Raw genomic sequence first — 24483 nt, forward strand, 5'->3', positions numbered from 1 at the left:
GAAGCTTGGATGTTAGATATGAATAAGTATCTCCAATTGCACAACTAATCATCCAACTTGAAAGGAAAATGCAATTTATTATTGCAGGAAAAGAATCCACGTGGTCGGATCAATTCAAATAAGTCAAGCACTTGGATGATAAAAGGGTCTCATGGAGGTAGTTCAAGAGGTATTTCCAGTAGAAATAATTGTCTGAGCACTACTATGATGGGAAAATTTGAATAGTTCTTTGAAATCAAGTTGGAGAGCATGAAAGGAAATTCCTTGAAATATTTAGCTATGTTAGTTTTATTAAATGTCAATAGGGGTTACCTTGGGTGGTTGGGAAGAAGGAATAGAATCCTCCACACCCAAGTTCAATTCCTCAAATGGCGCGATTAACAGTATTGGCAGGATATGCATATTCCTCATGTGGAATATATACTCTTGTACCTGTCAAACAAAAAATAAAAAATTGTTGGTTTTTATTAAGGATGAAAAGGTCAAAATAGAAATATTTATAAATGCTTTAGCATCATTTTATAATGAAACTTTTAAATTTGATGGGTCCTAGACTTAGCAGGAAGCTATAAGGAATACATAACACTTTATGAGGAGAAAAAAAAAATCTAACCTTCTAGAAAGCTTGGGATGAAAAAAAGAGAGACAAGGTGGAGCAAAGGAAGAATTGATACAAGCCTTCATTTTTTAGGAGTAGTTCTCAAGCATATCAATGAACTCAACAAACCCAAATTGAACCGAAGAGAGCATATCCATTGGAAAAAGGGATAATATTTTAGCCCATTAGTTGTTGGGGTTGTGAGGAAAAGAATATGTACACATGTTTCCCTCACAAAGAAGACAGTGAGGATTATGCACCACATTCGAGGAATTGATATAATGGAGGACATGGGAATAAGCATGCCCAAATTTTATGCAGTTTTGTAGAACAAGCAAGTTTATCATCATGCTCACATGATTGATGTTGAAGGTAAGATAAATAATTATCCCATTGTCAGTTTAATTGATTATGTACCTAACCATAGTTATGTTGATCCTAAACTTATTGAAAGATCTCATTTGAAGAGAACTAAGCATGACAAGACTTGGTTGGTTCAGCTATATATAAGGGCTAATGGGAGGATTAATGAATTAGTGTCGAGATGTCAACTAGACATGAATAACTTGAGTACAAAGGTAGGTTTAAACACCATATATTTTGGCTCATATGATTGCCTAATTGGTATGGATTGGTTGGACAAGCACCATGCTATCTTGGATTGCTATAATAAGGAATTAACTTATTTAGATGAATAAGGGAAATAAAGGAAAATGTAGAGAATTCCAAGGCTAGTTTCTATCAATAAATATCAACCATGTAATTCAATAAGAATTTTAGAAAAAGGTGCCAAAATTATGCAGCCCACATGGAAGAGGTAGCTAAGGATAAGGTATAAAGAATTTAAAACCACTTGGTATTAAAATAATTTGAAGATGTATTTATTGATATATTGGGTTTACCACCAAAGAAGGATATTTACTTTTCCGTAGATATGATACTAGGAGCTACCCCAGTATCTAAAACACCATACAAGATGAACACATTGGAGATTAAGGAATTAAAAACACAGTTGGAAGAACTTTTAAAGAAGGGGTACATATGCGTAAGTATGTCACCTTAGGGCAACCCAGTGCTATTTATAAAAAATAAATATGGTACATTTTCATTGCATATAGACTTTAGGCAGTTGAACAAGGTGGAAGTGAAGAGCAAGTATCATTTTCAAAGGACATATGTCTTGTTCGATCATGTGAAAAGAGCTAAATTCTTCACTAAGATAGATCTGAGGTCATGATACCATCATGTAAGAATAAAATTAGAGGATATCAATAAGAAAATATTTAAAAATTGATATGAACATCATGAGTTTGTAGTGTGCCATTTGAGCTATGAAATGCACTAAGTATCTTTTACCAAATTATTTGGAAAAGTTTGTCATTGTATTTTTGGATGACATACTTGTTTACTAAAAATACAAAGAAGAACAAGAGCAACACTTGAGGATGGGGTTACAAGTGTCAAGGGATAATAAGCCTTATGCCAAGTTAAGCAAATTCTCATTTTCCCAAAATCAAGCTCATTATTTGGGCCACATCATCTCAGAGGAAGGTATAGCAATGGACTGAGAGAAAATCACAATTATCTGTGAGTGACCAACACCTAGAAATGTATGATAAGTTAGGTCTTTTATGGGTCTGACCAGCTATTGCATGAGATCTATTGAGGGGTTTTCAAGAATAGTGTTTAGTCAATTTAGTGTGTCCTAAATTGCTACATTAATTATCAATCTGGGAATCGTAGACCGATGACGTGTGGCGCACTATATGTGCAAGACAACCTCTTTCTTACCTTTTTGTCGTTTTCAATTTTTATTTTGTTTTGGGGGGTTTTTATCTTCGTTTATCTCCTAATATGAATGGAAATCCTATTCCTGAGTTTTAAGAATACTCAAGAAGGCAAGTATGGATATAGATTTTAAGGCAATTATGTCCTCTCCAGAACTTAACACTTCAGAAGATCTTAGAACATACTAGTGATGAAATTAATACTTGAACAAGAATAAAAATGTGCTGCTATTCAAATCAAGCAAATAATGAACTATTGATCATGAAACCATTATCTCTGCTGTTGTCTAAATATAGAAAAATGAATTAAACTACTGCACTCAAATAAATCAAAAATTGCAATCTAGTAAAAGTAAAATCAATTCACATCATTCATAGTCCGATACCTCGCCAGGTAGTCTAAGCTATGGATTTTGGAGATAATGTCAATGATATGAGCAAGTTGATGTCTAATTGCAGAAAAGTAAAACTAAAATCAAATCACATCATTCATAGTCCGATACCTTGCCAGGTAGTCTAAGCTATGGCTTTCAGAGATAACGTCAATTATAGAAGCAAGTTGATGTCTATTTGCAGAAAAGTAAAACTAAAATCAAATCACATCATTCATAGTCTGATACCTCGCCAGGAAGTCTAAGCTATGGCTTTCGGAGATAATGTCAATGATATGAGCAAGTTGATGTCTAATTGCAGAAAAGTAAAACTAAAATCAAATCACATCATTCATAGTTCGATACCTCGCAAGGTAGTCTAAGCTATGGATTTCGGAGATAATCGTCAATGAGATGAGCAAGTTGATATCTAAACTAACTAACAAAGCAAGTGGATAAGACTGAAATCAACAAAACAGAACTGGAATTAAAAAAAAAACTAAGAAAAGCAAAGTCAGTAGAGAGGCTAATCCCATGTCACTAGTTATTGTGAAAATTATATGAAAATTCTCGGGCCTACTCTATCCTGAAACATACACACACTGATCAGCGTTAACAACAATATACAAATCTTGTAAAACCATAAACAAGAATGAAATGTTAATACCGTAACAGACGAAATATATATATAGGTGGATAATTATGAAACATGTGCAATGGAAATAAGGAAACAATACATAAAAACTGTATAGCAATAAGGAAACAAAACCTCAGCGTGTAGGGGCCCTCTGCACGGCCTTGGTCAACAAGCTATCAATCCAAAATTATGCGCACGCAGTCATATAAAAACAGAGTCTTCTTTTATAATTCAAAACAAAGGAAGAATCCTCTCGTTACCACAATGGAACTAGTGTCACGACACAGTAAACTTTAACAACAAAATTACATTAACAAAGACTAACTCTATGCGTTTGGAAACGCGTTATTTATAACAAAAGCTTCATAACTATTTTCCTGTGAAACTACGTCAACAAAGGACACGTAAAAGACAACGTCCATGGATTTAGCATAATGGTTGCCAAGATTATTCAATCTATCAAAAGTGGTTGTTGGATTCGCATCGTGGGGCAGTCTACAGCTGTCAACATGACCCCAAGGATCTAGGAACGGCCACGAATCCTTCACGTGCTTGAAGACGGAGTCTTGTTGCTGTAGGATTCCTCTGTTTGACCACCGCTTGACCACCGTTGACCATGACTTTCCTTAATGAATTCAGCTGAACCAATAGGACCTGATCCATGTCTAGGTCATTCCTGATCTGCCCATGTGTCCTGTTTTTCCTGATGACACTTTCAACCTAGAGTTTAACAAAAACAGCTGCGGAAAGTTGAATCAGCTGCAGAAAGTGGTTGCATTCTGCAGCTAATGAGCAAAATCTAAGTCAAACAGCAAACACAAAAACATAGTTAGAAAACCACTTAAATGCTCTTTTAGAATCAATATGCAATGATTTCTGATAGCTTATGGAGTACTGGTGAGGGGAAAAAGTCTGGGAAAATGTGTAGGAGAGGTGTAATTCCAAAGCTCAACATACCCCTTGCATGTCCCCATGCAACCAAAACTTTGATCATCTTCCTTTCAGTTCATGTGTTCTGAGACCTCTGCCAATAAATCAAGCCTTCTTTTCTTCTTTCTTGGGAACACTGTCATCCTCGGCTTCCTCATTAGACACTTGAATTTGAGGTTGATGAGAGCCCTGCTCAAACTCCTGTTCTTTTTCTTTAATTTTCTATTTTTCTTCTGCCATAGCCCAAGATGCAACATGGTGTTGTCGTGAATAATATTATCTAACCTGCCCAATCCTTTCAATGTTTCATTTTCTCTTTTGATGTGTGTATTTAAGACCTCCAGCTCAAAAACTTCCTGTTTTAGTGATTGGATTTGAGCTTCTTGAGCTATATTAGGCTGGGCAGATGAAGTGCCTTGGTCTGTGGCTGTTTTCTCCAAGGTCTCAATATAATCATACATTTCTTGCTGGATTGGATCTATCTCAGGTGTAGTCTTCCTTGGGCTGTCCCCAAAATCTGGTTGAGAAGGACTGATCTCAAACTCTGGCTGAGAAGGACTATTTTCAAAATCTGGCTGAGGAATAGGAGTATGGTGTGGGCCACAGCTAGGAGGGATTGCTGAAGGTTGTTCCGGTGTTTCCCCTCCTAAATCAATAAAGTGGGGCCCTTTCGTTTGTACTTTCCTCAATTTTCCTTTAAGTCTGGAGCTCCTCCTTAAATTTTGTGAACTAGTGTCTTCTTTCTCCACACTCTGTTTTTCTTTCCCTTTTCTCTTTGCTGCAGCTGACTGTTCCTGAAGGTAAACTAGTCTTTCAGACAATATTTGGTGGTCCTCTTCTGAGGAAGGTTCTGGGGTTTGATAGACAGCCTCAATATTTCTTTTCCCTTTTGATTTTCTTGGCTTCTTACCCTCGGTTCTTTCCTTCCTACTGTCAGACAATTTTTCTTCCCTACTAGTTTCTTTAGGAGTATCCTGAATTCTTACACTTTTTTTCTTTCTTATGCTTCTCCTTGATGAGCTGCTTTCAGGGGTTTCATGCGGATCTTGAAAGAAACTTCTAACTAAAAACTGCTCCCAGGTGTCCTTCTTTTCCTTTAATTGTATTTCAATCAAAATTTTCACAAGGCCGTGATGATACAAGTGGGGTTCTACATCCCCCAGATTCTTTTGGACGGTGATGGAAATTTTCTTCAGGCTATTTAACAAGAAGTAGGGAAAATTAATAGTTTGGTTTTCTAGAAAATTCATTAGCAACCGGGTGTGGTACATATACATTGATCCGAATCGTCCCTCACATGTGATGAATTTCTGGATTATCAATAATAGACTAGCCCACTTTTCTTCTAAAGCAGAGACAGGGATTCCACGTTTGAAGATGGTTATATCCATACCTGGATTTCGTAGGATAACCCTCCATGCTCTCTCGTCAAAGCTTTTATTTTTGAACCACCATTCTCCCTCCTGTGGGAGTTCCGTTGCGGCTGCTATGGATGTCTCTATGACTGAGAATTTAAGGTCTCCAACCTTAGCTTCCACGCCATCAAAAGACCTCGCAAAAGTCTTCGTAACTTCCTTGTTGTAGCCTTTGAATTTCTGAATAAATTGTAGCCACTGTTCCTTCCTTAGCATGCTTTTCAATTGCGATTATCCTTCCATAAATTTGGGCCCTTCCGGTTCTACTCTCAACAAAGGACCCATTCCTTCCCCTGCTTTAAAATATGTCTGCGTGAATGATAGACTGACGGAGGTGAGACGGTTGTGCTTGTGGGGAATGAAGAAGGACTGTGGAGAAAAACCAGTAGTCGTAAATGGAGGAACAGAGAATAGGTAGCGAAAATGAGTTCACAGAATGAAGGCTAGAATGGGTTCACAGAACGAAGGCTTATGTGAGCAGACCAACAATACAAATGCAACTTCGATGGGGCAGTATGGAAATAGAGTGAACCCGGCAAAGTTTTGAACTAGACGGCTGCGGAATAGACGTTAGCATGCTCACAAAATGGCTGCGGAATTTGTGCGGTAGAAAAGAGCCATGACCAAATCGATCACGTCCTCATAATTACCTGGTTTAACAGATGGAGTGTCAAAGTACGATTGAACACGAGTTAAGTTCGGAGATGGATCATAAAGCCGTTAGAAATTAATGCAAGGTTTGTGGTGGAATTATGAAAAGGATATGGAGAAGTTATGGAAGCTATCAAGGCGAATCATTACATATAATGGAGCTAGTGGTTTCATAACTATGTAAAATGTGTTTTAAAACGCTATTTGAAATGAACTTTGCTCGTACCTTGGAACTTACCACTTCCGTCCATTGACCTTTGATTGGCTGCTTCCTGATGATGCTTCTAGGTGCTTTATATCTTCAGAATATCTTCCTTTTGCCATACCTGCATTTGATTTTCATGATCATTTAACTAACATCTGACTGTCAGTGTTGAAAAACAGAGTGATGGTTGCAGAATTAGCTTTTGGCTGCGGAAACTGGGTTCAGCTGCAGAAACTGACACAGTGATCATATTACTGAATGGAGATGGATAAATGATGACTGAGTGAATGAAAACTGGTCATGAGAGGGTTTTTTTTTTTTTTTTTTTATTGGCAGAATGAAATGAAATGAAGTGAAGTGAAATGAAGTGGAGTGAAATGTAGTGGAGTGCAATGAAGTGGAGTGAAATGTCATGAAACTATGAATATAATGAGAAAAGACTTTTTTTTTTTTTTGGAAAATATAGGGCGTCAGGAGTTCCTGATTTTTGCCCTGTATTTTCTGTATAAGACTGCCAATCAGTGATTGGTTTTCAGGCTTATACTCATTATTATTATTATTATTATTATTATTATTATTTTTTTTTATTTTTTTTTTTTTAAACAGAAAAGAACAAAGGCTAGGCTGGTGGAGAAGAAGGATTCTTCTTCACCAGCCTTATTGCAGAACTATCTTGAAATATTTTGACAAATTCCTCTTTTGAGAGTGGCTTATGATAAATCATTAATCTGTGGCCATTCACAATAATAGGAGTTTGATGTTCATTAATGGTTTTGATTCTTACCGCTCCATTTCTAAAGATTTTGTCAATTTCATATGGCCCAAGCCAATGAGTCTGAAATTTTCCTTTAAAATCTTTAAACTTGGAATCAAATAGCAATGCCCAATCTCCTTCTTGAAACTTTTTCTCCTTGATGTATTTGTCATGCCACTTAGCTCTTTGATATTGAACTAGATCAGTTCTTAGGATTGCCTCTTGTCTGATCTCATCTAGCTCATTCAACTGCTCCATTCTATGCTTTTGGGTTTCTCAATGGGGAGCAGGACTTCTTTCCCATAAACAAGTTCATAGGGAGAATGTCCTGTTTTATTTCTCCATGTAGTTCTATAGGCCTACAAGGCTTCAGGAAGCCTTTCTGCCCAATCTCTTTTGTGTAGATGAACAGTCTTGGTGATGATGCCTTCAATAACTTTGTTTGTAGACTCCACTTGACCATTTGCTTGTGGATGGTAAGGAGTAGATTTTATGTGCTTGACTTTGTATTCTTCCATCAGCTTCTCCACCAAGTTGGATGTGAATTGACTTCCATGATCTGTCACAATTTCTCTTGGAACACAAAAGCGAGTAAAAATATCCTCATAAAGGAAACTAACAACTGAATGCTCAGTAGCAAAAAATAATGATTTGGCTTCTACCCATTTAGTGACATAATCAGTACATACCAATATATACTTTCTTTGTTTAGATGGTGGGTTAATAGGTCCAATGAAATCTAAAGCCCATTTTTCAAAGGGTTCGATGAGTACCTATGGCTGCATTGGCATTTCATTTGAAAGGGTAGGTTTCCCTACTCTTTGGCAGCTGTCACACCTTTTGACATATTGTTTTGCATATTTGAAGAGGGATGGCCAATAATATCCTAAAGAGAGGATTTTATAGGCTATCCTCTTGTCAACAAAGTGTCCGCCGCATGGTTCATCATGACATGCTTTGAGGATATCAGGCATTTCATCTTCCCTAACACATCTTCTGATCACAAGATCTGGCCCTGTTTTAAACAATTCGTTAGAAATCCATGAATATTTTGAACTCTCCTGAATAATCTTTCTTCTTTCAACAGGAAATAAATGTGGAGGTAGTTTCCCTGTAACCAAAAAGTTAGCTATATCTGCATACCAAGGGGTCTTAGTAGTTACTGCAAATAAATATTCATCAGGAAACTTATCCTCTACAGGAGAATCTTCTTTAGTATTCAGAATCCTAGACAAGAAATCAGTTACTATATTTTGTTTCCTTGGTCTATCCAATACAGTAATATTGAATTCTTGTAAAAGTAGGAGCCACCTTGTAACTCTGCCATTAGTAATAGGTTTGTTCATTAGATATCTAATTGCAGAATGATCAGTATGAATAAAAGTTTCATAGCTTGTTATATATTGTCTGAACTTATTGATTGCATGAACAACAGCTAAGAACTCTTTTTCAGTCACAATATAGTTCAACTCAGTGGGAGTTAAATTTTTACTGGTATAGTAAATGGCATAAGGAACTAAACCTTTTTGACCCAACACAGCTCCTAAAGCTATATCTGAAGCATCTGTAGAAATATGGAAATGAAGTTTTCAATTTGGTCCTCTCAAGATAGGCGCTTCAGATATTCTTGTTTTCAAAGTTTCAAATGTTGATTGGCAATCAAGATCCCATTTGAATTCACAGTCTTTTGTAAGCAGTTTGAACAGTGGAGATGCTATTTTAGTGAAGTTTTCTATAAATCTTCTATAATATCCAGTGAATCCCAAAAAACTTCTAACATCTTTTTGACAATTTGGAATAGGCAACTTGGAGATGACTTCAACCTTTGATCTATCAACTTTAATCCCATCCCCTAAAATATGATGTCCTAAAACAATACCTTCAGTAAACATCATAAAGCATTTTTCATGGCTTAATGAAAGGTTTGTCTCTTTACATCTTATAAGGACTTTTTCCAAATTTTCTAATGCCTTTTCAAAAGAATCACCGTAAACTGTAAAATCATCCATATAAACCTCTACATAGTCATGGATTAGATCAGAAAAAATTCCTAGTACTGCTCTTTGGAATGTTGTAGGTGCATTACGTAATCCAAAAGGAAGCACTCGATAAGCAAAAGTTCTCCATGAAAAGGTAAATGTGGTCTTATCCTGATCTTCAGGTGCTACCTGAATTTGATTATAACCACTAAAACCATCTAGAAATGAAAATTACTTTTTCCCTGCTAATGTATCTAATACTTGATCGATAAAGGGCAAAGGAAAGTGATCCTTAAAAGTTGCTTTGTTTAATTCCCTGTAATCAATGCATACCCTCCATTTACCATTTTGTTTGGGTACTATAACCAAAGGAGAAACCCATTGGCTATTTGAAATTGGATAAATGAAGTTTACATTGAGTAGTTTTTGGAGCTCTTCTTTCACTATCTCCCTAAGATTTGGATTCATCCTTCTCTAAGGTTGTCTGATTGGTCTATTGTTTTCCTCGATATAGATATGATGGATGCAAGTCTTAGGGTCAATACCTTTCATATCAGTATACTCCCATGCAAATGCAGTAGAATGTTTTTGCAAGATTTTGGTTAGCTCTTCCTGTTGTGATTTTTCCAAATTTTTGTTGATATTCAATGTTTTACCTAGAAGAATCTCAATGGTAGAACTATCAAACTATTCCATAGAGTAAAGAGACATTTGTCTTGATGATAAGTACTCAATATCAGAATCTAACTGAAATTGTGTGTGGTCATATTCTGAAGACATTTCAAAATTTTCTAATGTGTTCAGAATTTGACTATCTTCACTAATTTCAGAAATGGTAAAGACAGGTTGTATACTGTCCTCATCATCGACCCATTCATTGTCTCCTACTTCTGTAATTGCTTTTGCTGGAGGATACAAATTGAATTTCTTTGTCAAACTACCATCAGAAATGTACATATCTCCAGATCTACAACTAATGAAAGCATCAGCTGTGGCTAGCCAAGGTCTTCCTAATATGAGTGGGTGCCCTCCTAAATTACTCTTGGGAGTCAAAATCATGAAATCTACTGGATATTCCCAAGAATCTAAGGAGACTAAAATATCTTCTAATACACCATCTAGTTTGATTATTGATCTATCTGCAAGTTGCAGTAAGGTGGGTGTAAAAAGAAGATTAGGAAGTTTAAGCTGCTCCATAGTCTGTCTACTCATAATGTTGATAGCAGCCCCTAAGTCAATCAAAGTATTTGGAATTTCTATCCCATTTATATGTGTCTTGACAATTGGACTACCTGGATCTACATATTTTTTCATGGTAATTTTTCCCATTATGATATCTGCAATTTTTCCTACCAGGTGGATTCTTCTTGTATCTCTTGGTTTCCTTCCTGGTCTTTTGAGACTCAACTCCTTTATTGTTTTTTCTAAATAGGAATCTCTCTAATGGCTTGCAGCAAGGGAATCTTGATACATACATTCTTTAATTCATCTAGAAAATCATAGTCAGGCAACATGATTTGTTTTTCCACCCCTTTGTCAATTTGTAATCTTTCAGGGAAAGGAGGTGTGGATGAAGATGTAGGTTGCTCAACTATAGGAGTTGTGGGGGTTGACTCTTTTTCTTTTTCTTTTTGAATGTTTGGGTTTTGAAGAGATGCTTCCTCAGAACCTTTATTGGTTTTAAGAGAATCCTCCTCAGAGGTATCTTGCTCTTGAACATCTATAGAAGGTTTTTCTAAAACTCTACCAGAAGTGAGTTGTACATCACTAAGAGGAACAATCATATAGGTAGGAAATTGTTGTCCTTCTACCATGTAAGTATTCTGAGGATTTTTGTTATTGGGATTTGGCAATGGCTGGGCTGGTACTTGATTTGTCTTTTGTTGAAATGGAAGCAAGAGTTGAGAATTTGGATTTTGTTGAGAAGGTTGTTGTTGCGGAAATGGTAATGAAAGTTGTGGGTTTTGATTTGGAATTTGTGGATTTTGTTGATTTTGAAAAGATGGAGGATATTGATAAAATTGAGCAAATCTCCCATAAGGACTTTGCATCCCTTGTGCCCATGATTGGTATGGATTTTGAGATTGGGGCCAAGGTTGTTGCCAAGAATTCCAATTTGGTGGGAACTGAAAGTTCATAGGATTGTTAAATCCTTGATTTTGTGGCCCCTGAAATGGTCTTCTTGAAACAAAACAAAGGGACTCTACTGAATTTGGATCTTCCTGAAAGACAGCTTTGAGCCCAGGAATTGAAGGACAATCCTTGGTCTCATGGCTTTCTGAGAAAATCACACATGTTTCTACAACTTTTTCATCCAAGGGACATTCCCTTAAAGCATGTTTCTTTCTACATTTTGGGCAAAAGATGGCTAAGGCCTCGGCTTATGCTTTCTGTTTGTTTTGTATTTTAAGGGTGTCTAGTTGTTCACTAAGGCTCCCTAGAATATCAGTTTTGAACTAATCAAGCATATTGCCAATCTCTGCCCTACTTACTGATCCAGTTGCAGATTTGTTTGCTCTAATAAAAGAAGGATCTCTAGGCCCTTTTCTAGTTTTAGATTTTCCCCTTGAGAGATGGACACATAGTTCTGCTATGTCATGGAGTGGAAGTTGAGAAATATCTCCCCTCCCCATCATGTTTAAAATATCTATCCATTCATCTCTAATGGCTTTTAATAGAAGGGCTTTCAAGGTTTCCTCATCTAAATTACTCATTTTTACTCTTTTTAAGTTGTATTGAAATCTTTCAAGTAAATCCCCCAAGTTTTCATCTTCTTTTTGCATCATCTTGAATACCTCATCCTTATGATTGGTGGGCATACAAAAATCTAGGTATCTATCCAAAAATGTTTGTTTCATATCATTCCAAGTCCTAATAGATTGAGTGACTAATCCCATGAACCATTTCAAAGCAGCTCCTTTCAATGTTGAAGGAAACAGTTTGCGTTTTTGAGAGTCTTCCATATAGTCATAGGTTTGGCACAAGACTTCAAACTCAAATAGAAATGTTTCAGGATCCTCACTTCGCAACCCATAAAATTTTGGGAGGACAGATGGTGAAATGTTTTTCATTGTTGTATGGGTTTCCTCATCGGTTATAGGAAATCCAAATGAGTTATCTCCATCCCTATTTCCCCCATTTTTACCTCTACTTCTTCCATTGTTTCCTCCTCCTCTACCTCTACCTCTACCCCCCCTCCAAATCCATTCAGTACTTCCTCTGTCATGATCGTTTCCTCATAGTTCTCAGAGTCCTCTAGTTCTTCTATTAATGGTGAACGAGGAAGAATTTCTCCCTCCTCTTCATTAGGTGATTCTACTTCTTTGATTACAATATGTTCCCCTCTAGAAGTGAAGAAAGGCTCTTCTCCTAGGTAAGATTTAATGGATAGTGTGGGAGAGTCTCCTAATTCAGCTGCTGCCCCTTGAATTCCAAGAATCCTAAGGCTGGGAGTGTGAGTCGGAGATGATGGAGGTGTATCTTGTCTATGCCTTGAAGTAGCTGGAGTTGTGAAAATCGAACTTTTGGCCCTAGCTATAAACCTTCCCCTAGAATCTCTTGCTCTATGCATGTCATTTTTTTATTTTTTATTTTTTTAAGTTGGGCTAATAATTCTCTTTCTGATCTTCCAGGTCACACTAGGTGCAAGAAGAGAGCATAATCAAGAAATTATTGAACTAACAACTCTCTTTTCTGATCCTCCAGATCACACTAGGTGCAAGAGGAGAGCATACTTCAAGAAGTTATCAATTTTTCCCTTCTTTCTTTTTTTAAGAGATTGGCTACCTAGTTACACTTCCCCGACAATGGCACCAAAAATGTTTAGTCAATTTAGTGTGTCCTAAATTGCTAGATTAATTATCAATCCGGGAGTCATAGACTGATGAAGTGTGGCGCACTATATGTGCAAGACAACCTTTTTCTTACCTTTTTGTCGTTTTCAATTTTTATTTTGTTTTTGGGGGTTTTTATCTTCGTTTATCTCCTAATATGAATGGAAATCCTATCCCTGAGTTTTAAGAATACTCTAGAAGGAAAGTATGTATATAGATTTTAAGGCAATTATGTCCTCTATAATGATTTCCAGAACTTAACACTTTAGAGGGTCTTAGAACATACTAGTGATGAAATTAATACTTGAACAAGAATAAAAATGTGCTGCTATTCAAATCAAGCAAATAATGAACTATTGATCATGAAACCATTATCTTTGTTGTTGTCTAAATATAGAAAAATGAATTAAACTACTGCACTCAAATAAATAAAAAATTGCAATCTAGTAAAAGTAAAATCAATTCACATCATTCATAGTCTGATACCTCGCCAGGTAGTCTAAGCTATGGCTTTCGAAGATAACATCAATGATATGAGCAAGTTGATGTCTAATTGCAGAAAAGTAAAACTAAAATCAAATCACATCATTCATAGTCCGATACCTCGCCAGGTAGTCTAAGCTATGGATTTCGGAGATAACGTCAATGATATGAGCAAGTTTATGTCTATTTGTAGAAAAGTAAAACTAAAATCAAATCACATCATTCATAGTCTGATACCTCGCCAGGTAGTCTAAGCTATGCCTTTCAGAGATAATGTCAATGATATGAGCAAGTTGATGTCTAATTGCAGAAAAGTAAAACTAAAATCAAATCACATCATTCATAGTTTGATACCTCGCCAGGTAGTCTACGATATGGCTTTCGGAGATAATCATCAATGAGATGAGCAAGTTGATATCTAAACTAACTAACAAAGCAAGTGGATAAGACTGAAATCAACAAAACATAACTGGAATTAAAAAAAAAAACTAAGAAAAGCAAAGTCAGCAGAGAGGCTAATCCCATGTCACTAGTTATTGCGAAAATTATATGAAAATGCTTGGGCATACTCTATCCTGAAAGATACACACACTTATCAGCGTTAACAACAATATACAAAGCTTGTAAAATCATAAACAGGAATGAAATGTTAATATTGTAACAGATGAAATATATATACAAGTGGATAACTATGAAACATGTGCAATGGAAATAAGGAAACAATACATAAAAACTGTACAGCAATAAGGAAACAAAACCTCAACGTGCAGGGGCCCTCTGCACGGCCTTGGTCAATAGGCTATCAATCCAAAATTATGTGCATGTAGTCATATAAAAACAGAGTCTTCTTTTATAATTCAAAACAGAGGAAGAATCCTCTCGTTACCACAGTGGAACTAGTGTCACGACACAGTAAACTTTAACAGCAAAATTACATTAACAAAGACTAACTCTATGCGTTTGGAAATGCGTTATTTATAACAAAAGCTTCATAACTGTTTTCCTGTGAAACTACATCAACAGAGGACACGTAAAAGACAGCGTCCATGGATTTAGCATAATGGTTGCCAAGATTATTCAATCTATCAAAAGTGGTTGTTGGATTCGCATCATGGGGCAGTCTACAGCTGTCAACATGACCCCAAGGATCTAAGAACGGCCACGAATCCTTCACGTGCTTGAAGACGGAGTCCTGTTGCTGTAGGATTCCTCTGTTTGACCACCGTTGACCACGACTTTCCTTGATGAATCCGGCTGAACCAATATGACCTGATCCATGTCCAAGTCATTCCTGATCTGCCCACGTGTCTCGTTTTGCCTGATGACACCTGCAACCTGGAATTTAACAAAAACAGCTGCGGAAAGTGGCTGCATTCCGCAACTAATGAGCAAAATCTAAGTCAAACAGCAAACACAAAAAAATAGTTAGAAAACCACTTAAATGTTCTTTTAGAATCAAAATGCAATGATTTCTGATAGCTTATGGAGTACTGGTGAGGGGAAAAAGTCTGGGAAAATGTGTAGGAGAGGTGTAATTTCAAAGCTCAACAAATAGTACACCGTATCACTTCTTTTCAAAAGAAGAGTGTGAAATTTGAATGGTCTCAAGAATGTGAAGATGCTTTTCAACATTTCAAAATTCTATTAGCAAGTGCACCAATATTAAGGACAATTGATCCAAATGATGATTTTATTGTGTGCAGTGATGGATGCAAAGAAGGGCTTGGAGGATTCCTCATGCAAAATGGAATATAATAAATTATCAATCAATGAAGCTAAAGAAGCATGAGAGAAATATGCTACTCATGGTTTTCATTTGGCATCCATATCCTTGCCTTAAAAATGTAGAGGAATTACCTCATGGGAAAGAGGTTTAATCGCTAATAGACCACAATGGGTTGAAACATTTATTTTGATAACCCACTCTAAATGCCAATCAAATAAAATGGTTGGAATTGCTAGCTAAATATGAATTCCAAATCAAGAACATCAAGGGGAAGGGAAAAAATTGGTTATGCAATCACTAGAAGGGTGCATGAAATGCATGTTTCAACCATAAGTGCATGCAAATATGATTTTAAAAAATTAGAAGGTTAAAGTTTTAGATCAACAATACATGAAAATGGAAAAAGACCTATAGCAAGGTATTTTACAGCCAAAGTATAAAAAGTATGAGTTGAAATGGGATGGATTCCTTGTGTACGAGGGGAAATTTTATGTGCCAAATTCTTAGGGGTTGAAAAGTATAGTGTTGAGTGAGATGCACAATGTACCCTATTAGTAGAAAACAATTTTAACTCTCAAAAATCACTAATTTTGGCCAGGTATAAAAATCAAAGTGGATAATTAATATTTAGGTGTTTGGAATGCCAAAAGGTAAAGGTTAAGCACAGGTACCCAACTAAATTGGTGTGGCCCAAACCCATTCCAAAATGGAAGTGGGAAATTGTTTCAATTGATTTTATTATAAATTTTCTTAGGATTGTGAGGAAACACGATTCCATCATGGTGGTGGTGGATAATATCACTAAGTCTATCTACATTTTTCTATTAAAGTCAACATGTAAAGAAACAAATATTGTTGAAGTATACATGAAGGAAATTCTAGGTTACATGGAGTGCCTAAGACAATCATTTCATATAGGGATCCCAATTTACATCAAATTTTTGGAAAGATTTATTCAAGAGGTTTGGAACAAATTTGAGCTTCAATACAACATAACTCCCAAAGTTAGATGGAAATATATAGAGGGTCAATTTGGTGATTGAAGATATTCTGAGGATGTATGTTATGGATAAACCATTAAAATGGTATTTTTTTTTGCATTCAATGGAGTTTGAATATAGCAATGGGTATCAAGCTCTTTTGAATATGAGCCAATTTGAAGCCTTGTAAGGTAGGAAATTTGAAACATTTGTGAGTTGGGGAAACCTACTAGATAGGGCCATTGTTAGGCTAACTTTTCTTAGGGGAATAGAAGAGCAAGTGCTAAAATTTGAACAAAACTTGAATATTATGCAGGGCAGGCAAAAAAAACTATGTAGATACGAGTAAGAAACGTAGGGAATTCAAAGTTTGTGATCATGTCTTCCTAAAACTGAAGGCTCAGAAGAGTTCATTAAAATTGAGAAGCTACTCAAATTTAGTAGCCATATTTTGTAGACTATTTGAGACCTTGGAAAGGAATGATCCAATTTCATATAGGCTTGGATTGTGAGAGTCCACGTATGTTCATAACGTGTTTCGTAATTACTCAAAATTATGTTCTTGATGCCAATCATGTCATTGATTGGAATATGATTGAGGTGAAGCCTAAGTGAAGCTTCCAATTTTTGCCAATGGGAATTTTGGATAGGAAGATCAAGGTGTTGTAGAGTCGAGCTATTGCCTTTGAAAAGGTGCAATGGAACTATTATGGTCTTGAGGATGCTACACAGAAGCATGAAGATGCCATGAAGGAGGAATACCTTCATATTTTCAAATAGTTTTGATTATACATGTGTATATAATGTACCAAGGATAGTACATAAATAAGGAGGAGGGGAATGTAATGCCTCTAGTTTTACCCCCAATGTATTTGTACATATTTTGACTAGCCTAATGATTCAGGATATGTTGGGTCTACGTGCCCATATGTATATATGTGTTTTGGAATAATGTTACTATGTATATATGTTTTGAGGTTACAGTGTCTATGTGATTTTAGGCCGGTGAGCCTATGCGCTAAAAGGCTAGCAAGTCTAGCTATGTGTTGTGGGGAAAAATACCTATGCAGGATGATCCTATCCACCCAAGGTGTGACAGTGCCTTAGCAACAAATGAATACAGCTACACTGGTTTCTTCCTTTATGAAATGTGAAAGAGGGGAGATCGATAGACTTACCGTTGTCTTCCGTTTGTCCCTCGATCTAGATCCTCTTCTCCTTGGGTGTTCACAGCTACTTGCCTCCTCGCTTACTCAAGAGAACAGCTACTTGATTCCCACGAGATCACAAGAGAACAGCTACCTGTGACAAGAGAACAGCTACTTGCGACAAGAGAAGAACACAAAACAAAGGCAAATATTCATATTCATAAAAGATTCAGGATTAGAAGTAAATCAAATACACTAATGCAATCATACAAATACACCAGTATATAGGAGGAAACCAAGATAGCTTTATTGATTGATAACAGGGTTCAGGAAGAGATACAACCCAGAGGGCTCCAATCCAGCATCTCCTTCCCAACAGAATGGAATTCCTTCCTCAGCTCCCTTCAAAGCATTAAGCACCCAATGTCTCCATTCTCAAACCAACAACAATTCTTTGCAATAACAAAATTCCAGCCCCCTAGATCCCATGGAGGAGAGATCTATATATAGTTATTTTGGAGAGAGGATGAGTCAGCTTGAGATCTGACTAGTGTCCTCTCCCTCTCCCAGTTCTTGAGTCCACTTGGAGGTTCTTGTTTCCACTTGGAGATTTGGAACCTCTTACTCATCACCAGTCGAATTCCTTGATGCAAGTGTCATTTTGGAATCTTCCTGGGCATTAACACATTGAGGAATGATCCTGCCACTTGTCCAATTACGCTCAGCACAGGTAGCCTTTGTTGGAGTTGACATTCAACGCAGGTAGACAGTGGAGCAGTTGACATTCAGCGCAGATGCTCAGTGGAGCAGTTGACATGATCCAGAATTGGCTTGTTTTTGAGTGTTTTCAGGTGGAGAACTTCTGTGAATTGTTGTGGTTGGTTTGCCTTGTTCCTCTAGGGGTAGGAACAGCATGTTTAGGGACTTTGGATCCCTTAGATTATGGACATTTCATGCTCCATGCTGTAAGGCACAAAAATGTCTATAACAGTTGCCCCCTAAAGTATGAGGCCGTTTATCGGGTGAAATGCTTTATCCAGGAGGGTCCGAAGTTCATCCATCTGCTGGGAGGAGACCTATAATAAGATACAATACAATACATTATGATTCATACTGCTTTCATGATCTAGCTGAGGCGGGGATTCCCATGCTCAGCTTTATAAATTCATTTTTGTACATAGAACAGACAATCGTCTGATGGTAGACTGATAATTTTGGCGAAATTATCATCCTTTGAGTAGGATGATCATCTGCTGCAATGATGTACATGTCAAATGTCTTTATCTTTCCTGAATATATATCGCAGCTCGGATGGATGAAACTAGATCCGGGGTCTTCGAACTCGTTCGATCTTCACTCTAAGTACAAGTCGATCCATGTGAGAATTGCGCTGAAGTCGAACATGGAAAGACATCGCTTGATTACCGGTCAATGATGTAAACCGTTAACAAGCGCGAGAGGAATCACCTATAATGATAATGACCCTCAAGGTACTACAGTACAATTCACGTGGTGTGAATAAAGGACTTGGCGTCGACCACCACACAAAATCTTCTGGTCGAAGGTCATTGATGTATACATGTCGCTGGAAGTGAGAAGCTTGCCATTGAGGCATGCAAGCTTCAAAGTACTGAAGGGGTTGTTCCTAGATCAACTTCTTGGATAATGAGCTGATGTCGACAAGAAGCGATCCGTCAAAGGAGGGCCTTGATGAATCCCACATCAGTGACACGGAACAGAGCTAATGATTTTAATGGAGGTGAAAACGATCTGTGACATATGATTCAGGGTGGCGGTCATGAATGGATGAAGGATAATGTATGGCAGTGGATGGGACCCGGTTGACTCTTTCTGAACGACTTCTCTTGAACATATGGCGACACTGATGCGATGGATTGGTAGCATTACCCCAAATATGGATGGTATGGCGAGACCATGGTTATGTGACCGGTGAATGAGATAACCCAACCCGATTGTGGTACGGAGGAAAAGTGTCATGTTCAAGAGCGACCTGCTACCATCAAAGTTTTCTCGATTTTCTCCCAATTTTTCCCCAGTCATTGCTGACCAGTACCTCTTTATTTTTGTCAAGCTTGAGGAGGATAACATATGCTTGTTCTATAACCTGCCCTTCGGGCAAGCCCATCGCTATGTTTTAACGAGCCTAGCGATAGTGAAACTCGTTCTCGTCTAAAGACAAGTTTGTCGCTATTTAATAATTTTAACGAGTCTAACGACAAGGATAACTCGGTCCTTTTCATTTTTAGAGAGTCTGAAAAGGTACATAAAGTCAACTCCAAAATTCCTTTTTCGTCATCTAATCCCTTAAGTCCGAAAAAGTATAAAACAATACAGAAGGGATGAGTTTTCGATAGCTTTAACGAGCCGAACAAAACAAGCGCTCGATCTTTTTGTGCAATAATCCCTCAGGTCCAAAAAGATTAAAATCTAGAGGAGGGATGGCTCTTCCTGTCCTTTAACGAGCTGGAAGGCCAAAACTCGGCAATCTTTTCATATTTTATGAGTCAGTTGAAAAGAGCTTAAAGAAGACTCGTCTTTTGAGGAACGAGTGATAAACATGGATAGCAGCTGATTCCAGGTACAGGTTGGAATTTTCCAATCACGGCAGTGTCACAAGGATGGCTAGGTGAAATCACTCTTCGCAGCTGTTCCTCAAAATGGGTAAATAATCATATGGAGGTGAACGATCGGCCAAATGAAAAGTGGGGGTGGCAGGTGCAAACACGACCAAGGCTTTTATGGCTGATGATATTACATTCATGGTGGTTATTTACCGGGGTAGGTTCATTTTTTAATGAGCTTGAACTCTGGAGGAAACTCTTGCTCACAATCTCTTTTCTATTTTTTAACGAGCATAAATTCCGCGTTAAAACTGCTCGATATCGCTTTTTTATTTTTTAACGAGCATAAATTCCGCGTTAAAACTGCTCGATAACCCAGTCATAAGATAAGAGTGTCTCATCAAGATTCTATTTTTTATGGAGCTTCATCTCACTAAGCTTTGCTCCTGATCCTTTCTTTATGCAAGTTTGGAAACGGCTAATCCTACGAGTTTAAAGGGTTAGACCTACAGGTTTAAAGGGAGGACCTAAAAATTTAAAAAATAAATAGTCGCCCCTTGCTTGCACTCCAAAAGGTTTGCATGCCCCCAGGTATAAAACAGAGTTTCAAGGTTACCTCTACTTCTCTTCCGTCAAAACATTTGTTTTAACGAGAGAGGCTTACCTCTTTCAGGTTACCCAAAGATTGTCTCGTTACTCTTTCAAACAAAACACTTCCTCGGCAATGTCTACCGAAATAGACAAGGGTGAATGACTCTGGTGCCAAACACGTAACTTTGACAAAAGAATCCTATTCTAGAACAACCCCTCTTCCAATCACGGACGGGGTACGGACTAGTCATATTCTCCCGCGGAAACCTACCCTATACCCAAAGTTTTCCTGCCGAAGCAGGCCAGGATGCATGCCCCCTGGGTTCCAGTCGTATCCTCCCGGATTACTCGCGCTCATCAGGAGGATGGACCATGGGTTGAGACACTTCTTGCGTGTATAGACCATTTAGGGATGGTACATGACTATTTGCAATGTGTGATCCGGGAAACGAAAGTTGGTCTACGAGCTTGACCATTCTTCCTTCATGCGGAAAACACATTACTCTAAAGAGTGAGGAGACTACAGCTCCCATGCAATATATATAGTCTCGTCCAAGGAGTAGGTTATAATCCAAGGGTCCTTGAATGACCATCACGTTCATTTGAACGGTCTTCCCTTTCAATGTTATAGGCACATTGGGGAGGATCCCTAAAGGTCGACTGGTTCCTTTATCAAAGCCCGATAGACTTCTCATCTCAGGCAAAAGCGCTGGCGAACCAAGCGCTTTCCAAGAAATAGAGGAAAGGATACTCACAGATGCCCCCTCATCAATGATAGTGCCAGCCATTACCATTCTATATATTTGACAAATAATTCTGAATGGTATATTGGCTGGCAACCGGGGTCTGCCTAGTTGGTTCCAATCAAAGGACACAACTAGGTTGCTTGGTGGTGGGACCGAATATACGGCCGGATATCGCTCTGACGAACTTCCTTCCTGCGATAAAGGAATGGTGGCATTGCCCCCTTGATCATCAGAGTTAGTGCTGATGAAGAGAATCTGGACGGTGTCGTCTTTATTCTCCTCTGTGATGGTGTCATTCGAAGATAGAGCCTCTGAAGGCAAAACCGGGTCAACTGCCGTATCAACCTTTTGACTTTCGTCAGGCATGGATCCAGACTGTTCATCTTCAATGACAGGTGCTTCGGCTGACCACCTGGGCGGGTCAGCCGGGTTCTCAACTAGTGAGGGACTTGGCAGGAGTCTTTGATATCCAGGAGGGAGATGCGCTCGTAAAATCGGGCGATCTTCCAGAACTCTTTTTGCCTCGTCTAAGAAGGGACAACGGTGGATGGCGTGATCACCTTCACACAGTCTGCAGGGAAATTTAGCTTTCCCGCTCTGTCCTGTGGCTTCACTCCCACTAGTTGACGGTGAGCAATCAACATGGTTATCAGAGGTTGATGCTACCGAATTGTGCAAACGGGGGGACCAGTCCCTCAGTATCCGGGGGATACAGGGACAATCTCTATGGAAGTGGTCTCCCTTGCATATGACGCATGGCAATTTAGGCCTTACGAGTGTTGTGTGTGGATTTTTGTTAGATGACACTTGTTTGCCCCCAGTCGCCTTAGGCTCCTTCTTCTTCTTTTCTTTCTTCTTCTTCTCCTTCTTCTCCTTAGGAATCTGGTTTTTTGTTCGACCAGCTCCGTCAAGCGAAGAGGAAGGAGGGGAGGAAGATGAAGTGGAAGGCTGGGAGGCAACTCTTGTCTGATCTAACTGTTGACTCGACTGTTCAGGAATGGTGGTATTCTGAACGACATTGGTCGAAAAGAGCCAAACTGTTAGGCCAATTGTCAGTCCTGGAAGCGACAATGTGGCCATGTGGGGCGCACCAACATCTCCCCAAGAGGAGAAGGGACTAGGATTTCCACCAAGAGGAATTCCTTGGTTGGTGTGCTCCATCTTTTCAACCTAAAGATCAACGCAGGATTAAAGGGTGATTGTTCTGTTTAAAATAAATTGTTAACGACGCTTTAGACACAACTTGCTTTTTCACTTCTAAAGAGTCGAGAAAAAGCTAAAGATGACTCTAGTCTCCTTCGATGTTTTAACAAGCCCGAAGTGACAAATGCTCGGATGGACTTTTTCTGTTATAGAGTCTGAAAAAGGCCAAAAGAAACTGCTCTAGAGTTCTAGGCAGAGGGTGTGCCAAACTTTTCGCAAAACCGCAGAATACTTTTTAGGGTACGGGCGGTTGATCTTCGTGAATGTTGTGTTCACTGCATTGTGATTAGTAGGGCGGCCGACACGGCTTCCTAAGGATAAAAGATATATGCCTATAGGGGTCTCCCAATATATACGCGACGGTACGTGGGAGCACAATCCATACTAGCGCTATCGTCCCTCAGGAGGAATCACCCACCTTCCACGAGATCGACAGTCACTAGGCTTAACGACGCCGGAACACGTCTCTAGCCTAGACCTCTATGTTGTGCGTTATGTTACAAAGCGTTGTTAGGTTCATTCAGTTTATTTTAGGTTGATCTTTTTAAAGTTTTCCTTTCAAGGTTCACCACGAGATGTATGATACAAATTCCTAAATGCAGTCTAAGATGATAAGCAAGCTTTATTATCTTTTCAACTTTGAAAATCCTAGCTACTAAGGGAAAAGAAAAACACTATCTTTTCTCAAAGAGCAATCAGCACACTCTAATGCACTTTCCCTAAATCCAACATGCAAACTATCAAATGCAAAATGCACAATGCAGGTGTTTGTTTTCCACTTTCTTAGTATAAATGCCTACAAAGAAAGCTTTTTGTACAACTTTGAATTTGCTTTTAAAATGATCAATACAAACAAGTTCACTTTTTTCGAAATCAGAGAAGGTAGAAGAGATTACACTACTTAACGATTTTCGAAATAAAGACTTGTTTTGACACTTCAAAAGAGACAAATTCAAACCAATAAGCAAAAGTAAACCTATAATCAATCTGCAAACAGCCAATGAACTCTCTTCTAAGATCACAATCAATCAGATCTGAATCAAAGGCTACAGGATGACTACTTTACTCATGCAAAGGAAAACTGTAAATGACGCCACAAACACATAAAAACATTCACAGTCTTTTTGTACAAAAGGAGAAGGAATCTAAGCAAAGAAAGGGAGTTATCTGACGGGTACCTATGCTGGTTAAAGGCTGCAAAAAACAGAGATCAAAACAGGGCAACAGACAGCAGAGAACCCCAGCTGCACAAGGCTAAACTGGTTCAGCGCAAGTCCAACACTTTGGAGTTGACATTCAGTGCAGGTAGCCTTCACGGGACCTGCGTTGAAATGCAGGTTGCCTTCACAGTGCCTGCGCTGAAGGAGAAACTCTCGTTTCCCCTGGGTTCTGGGTCACAAAATGCTCAAAAATCAACTGTTTCAGGCCAAATCAGAAACACAAGCAAGGTATAAACAGAGGGATTCTTTGAGAGGGTACTAAAGACTATCACAAGGATCATCAAATCATTTGTGGATCCATTGTTTAGATCATAGACAAGTCCAGCAACTGGATCAAAGCAGCAACTTTCTACTTTGCATCCGGGAAAGATGCAGTTCGATAGTTGCTGTCAAGTCTATGAAGTAAACAAATGACTGAAACACAAATGAAATGAATAAACAAATTCTTCCCCAGTGGAGTCACCAATTTGTTGTGGGGAAAAATGCCTATGCAGGACCATCCTATCCACCTAAGGTGTGACAGTGCCTTAGCAACAAATGAATACAGCTACACTGGTTTCTTCCTTTATGAAATGTGAAAGAGGGGAGATCGATAGACTTACCGTTGTCTTCCGTTTGTCCCTCGATCTAGATCCTCTTCTCCT

The sequence above is a fragment of the Pinus tabuliformis genome, chromosome J, assembly GCF_031772625.1.
Source record: "Pinus tabuliformis cultivar Carrire ecotype Pingquan chromosome J, CPIR1, whole genome shotgun sequence".
NCBI classification, from domain to species: domain Eukaryota; kingdom Viridiplantae; phylum Streptophyta; class Pinopsida; order Pinales; family Pinaceae; genus Pinus; species Pinus tabuliformis.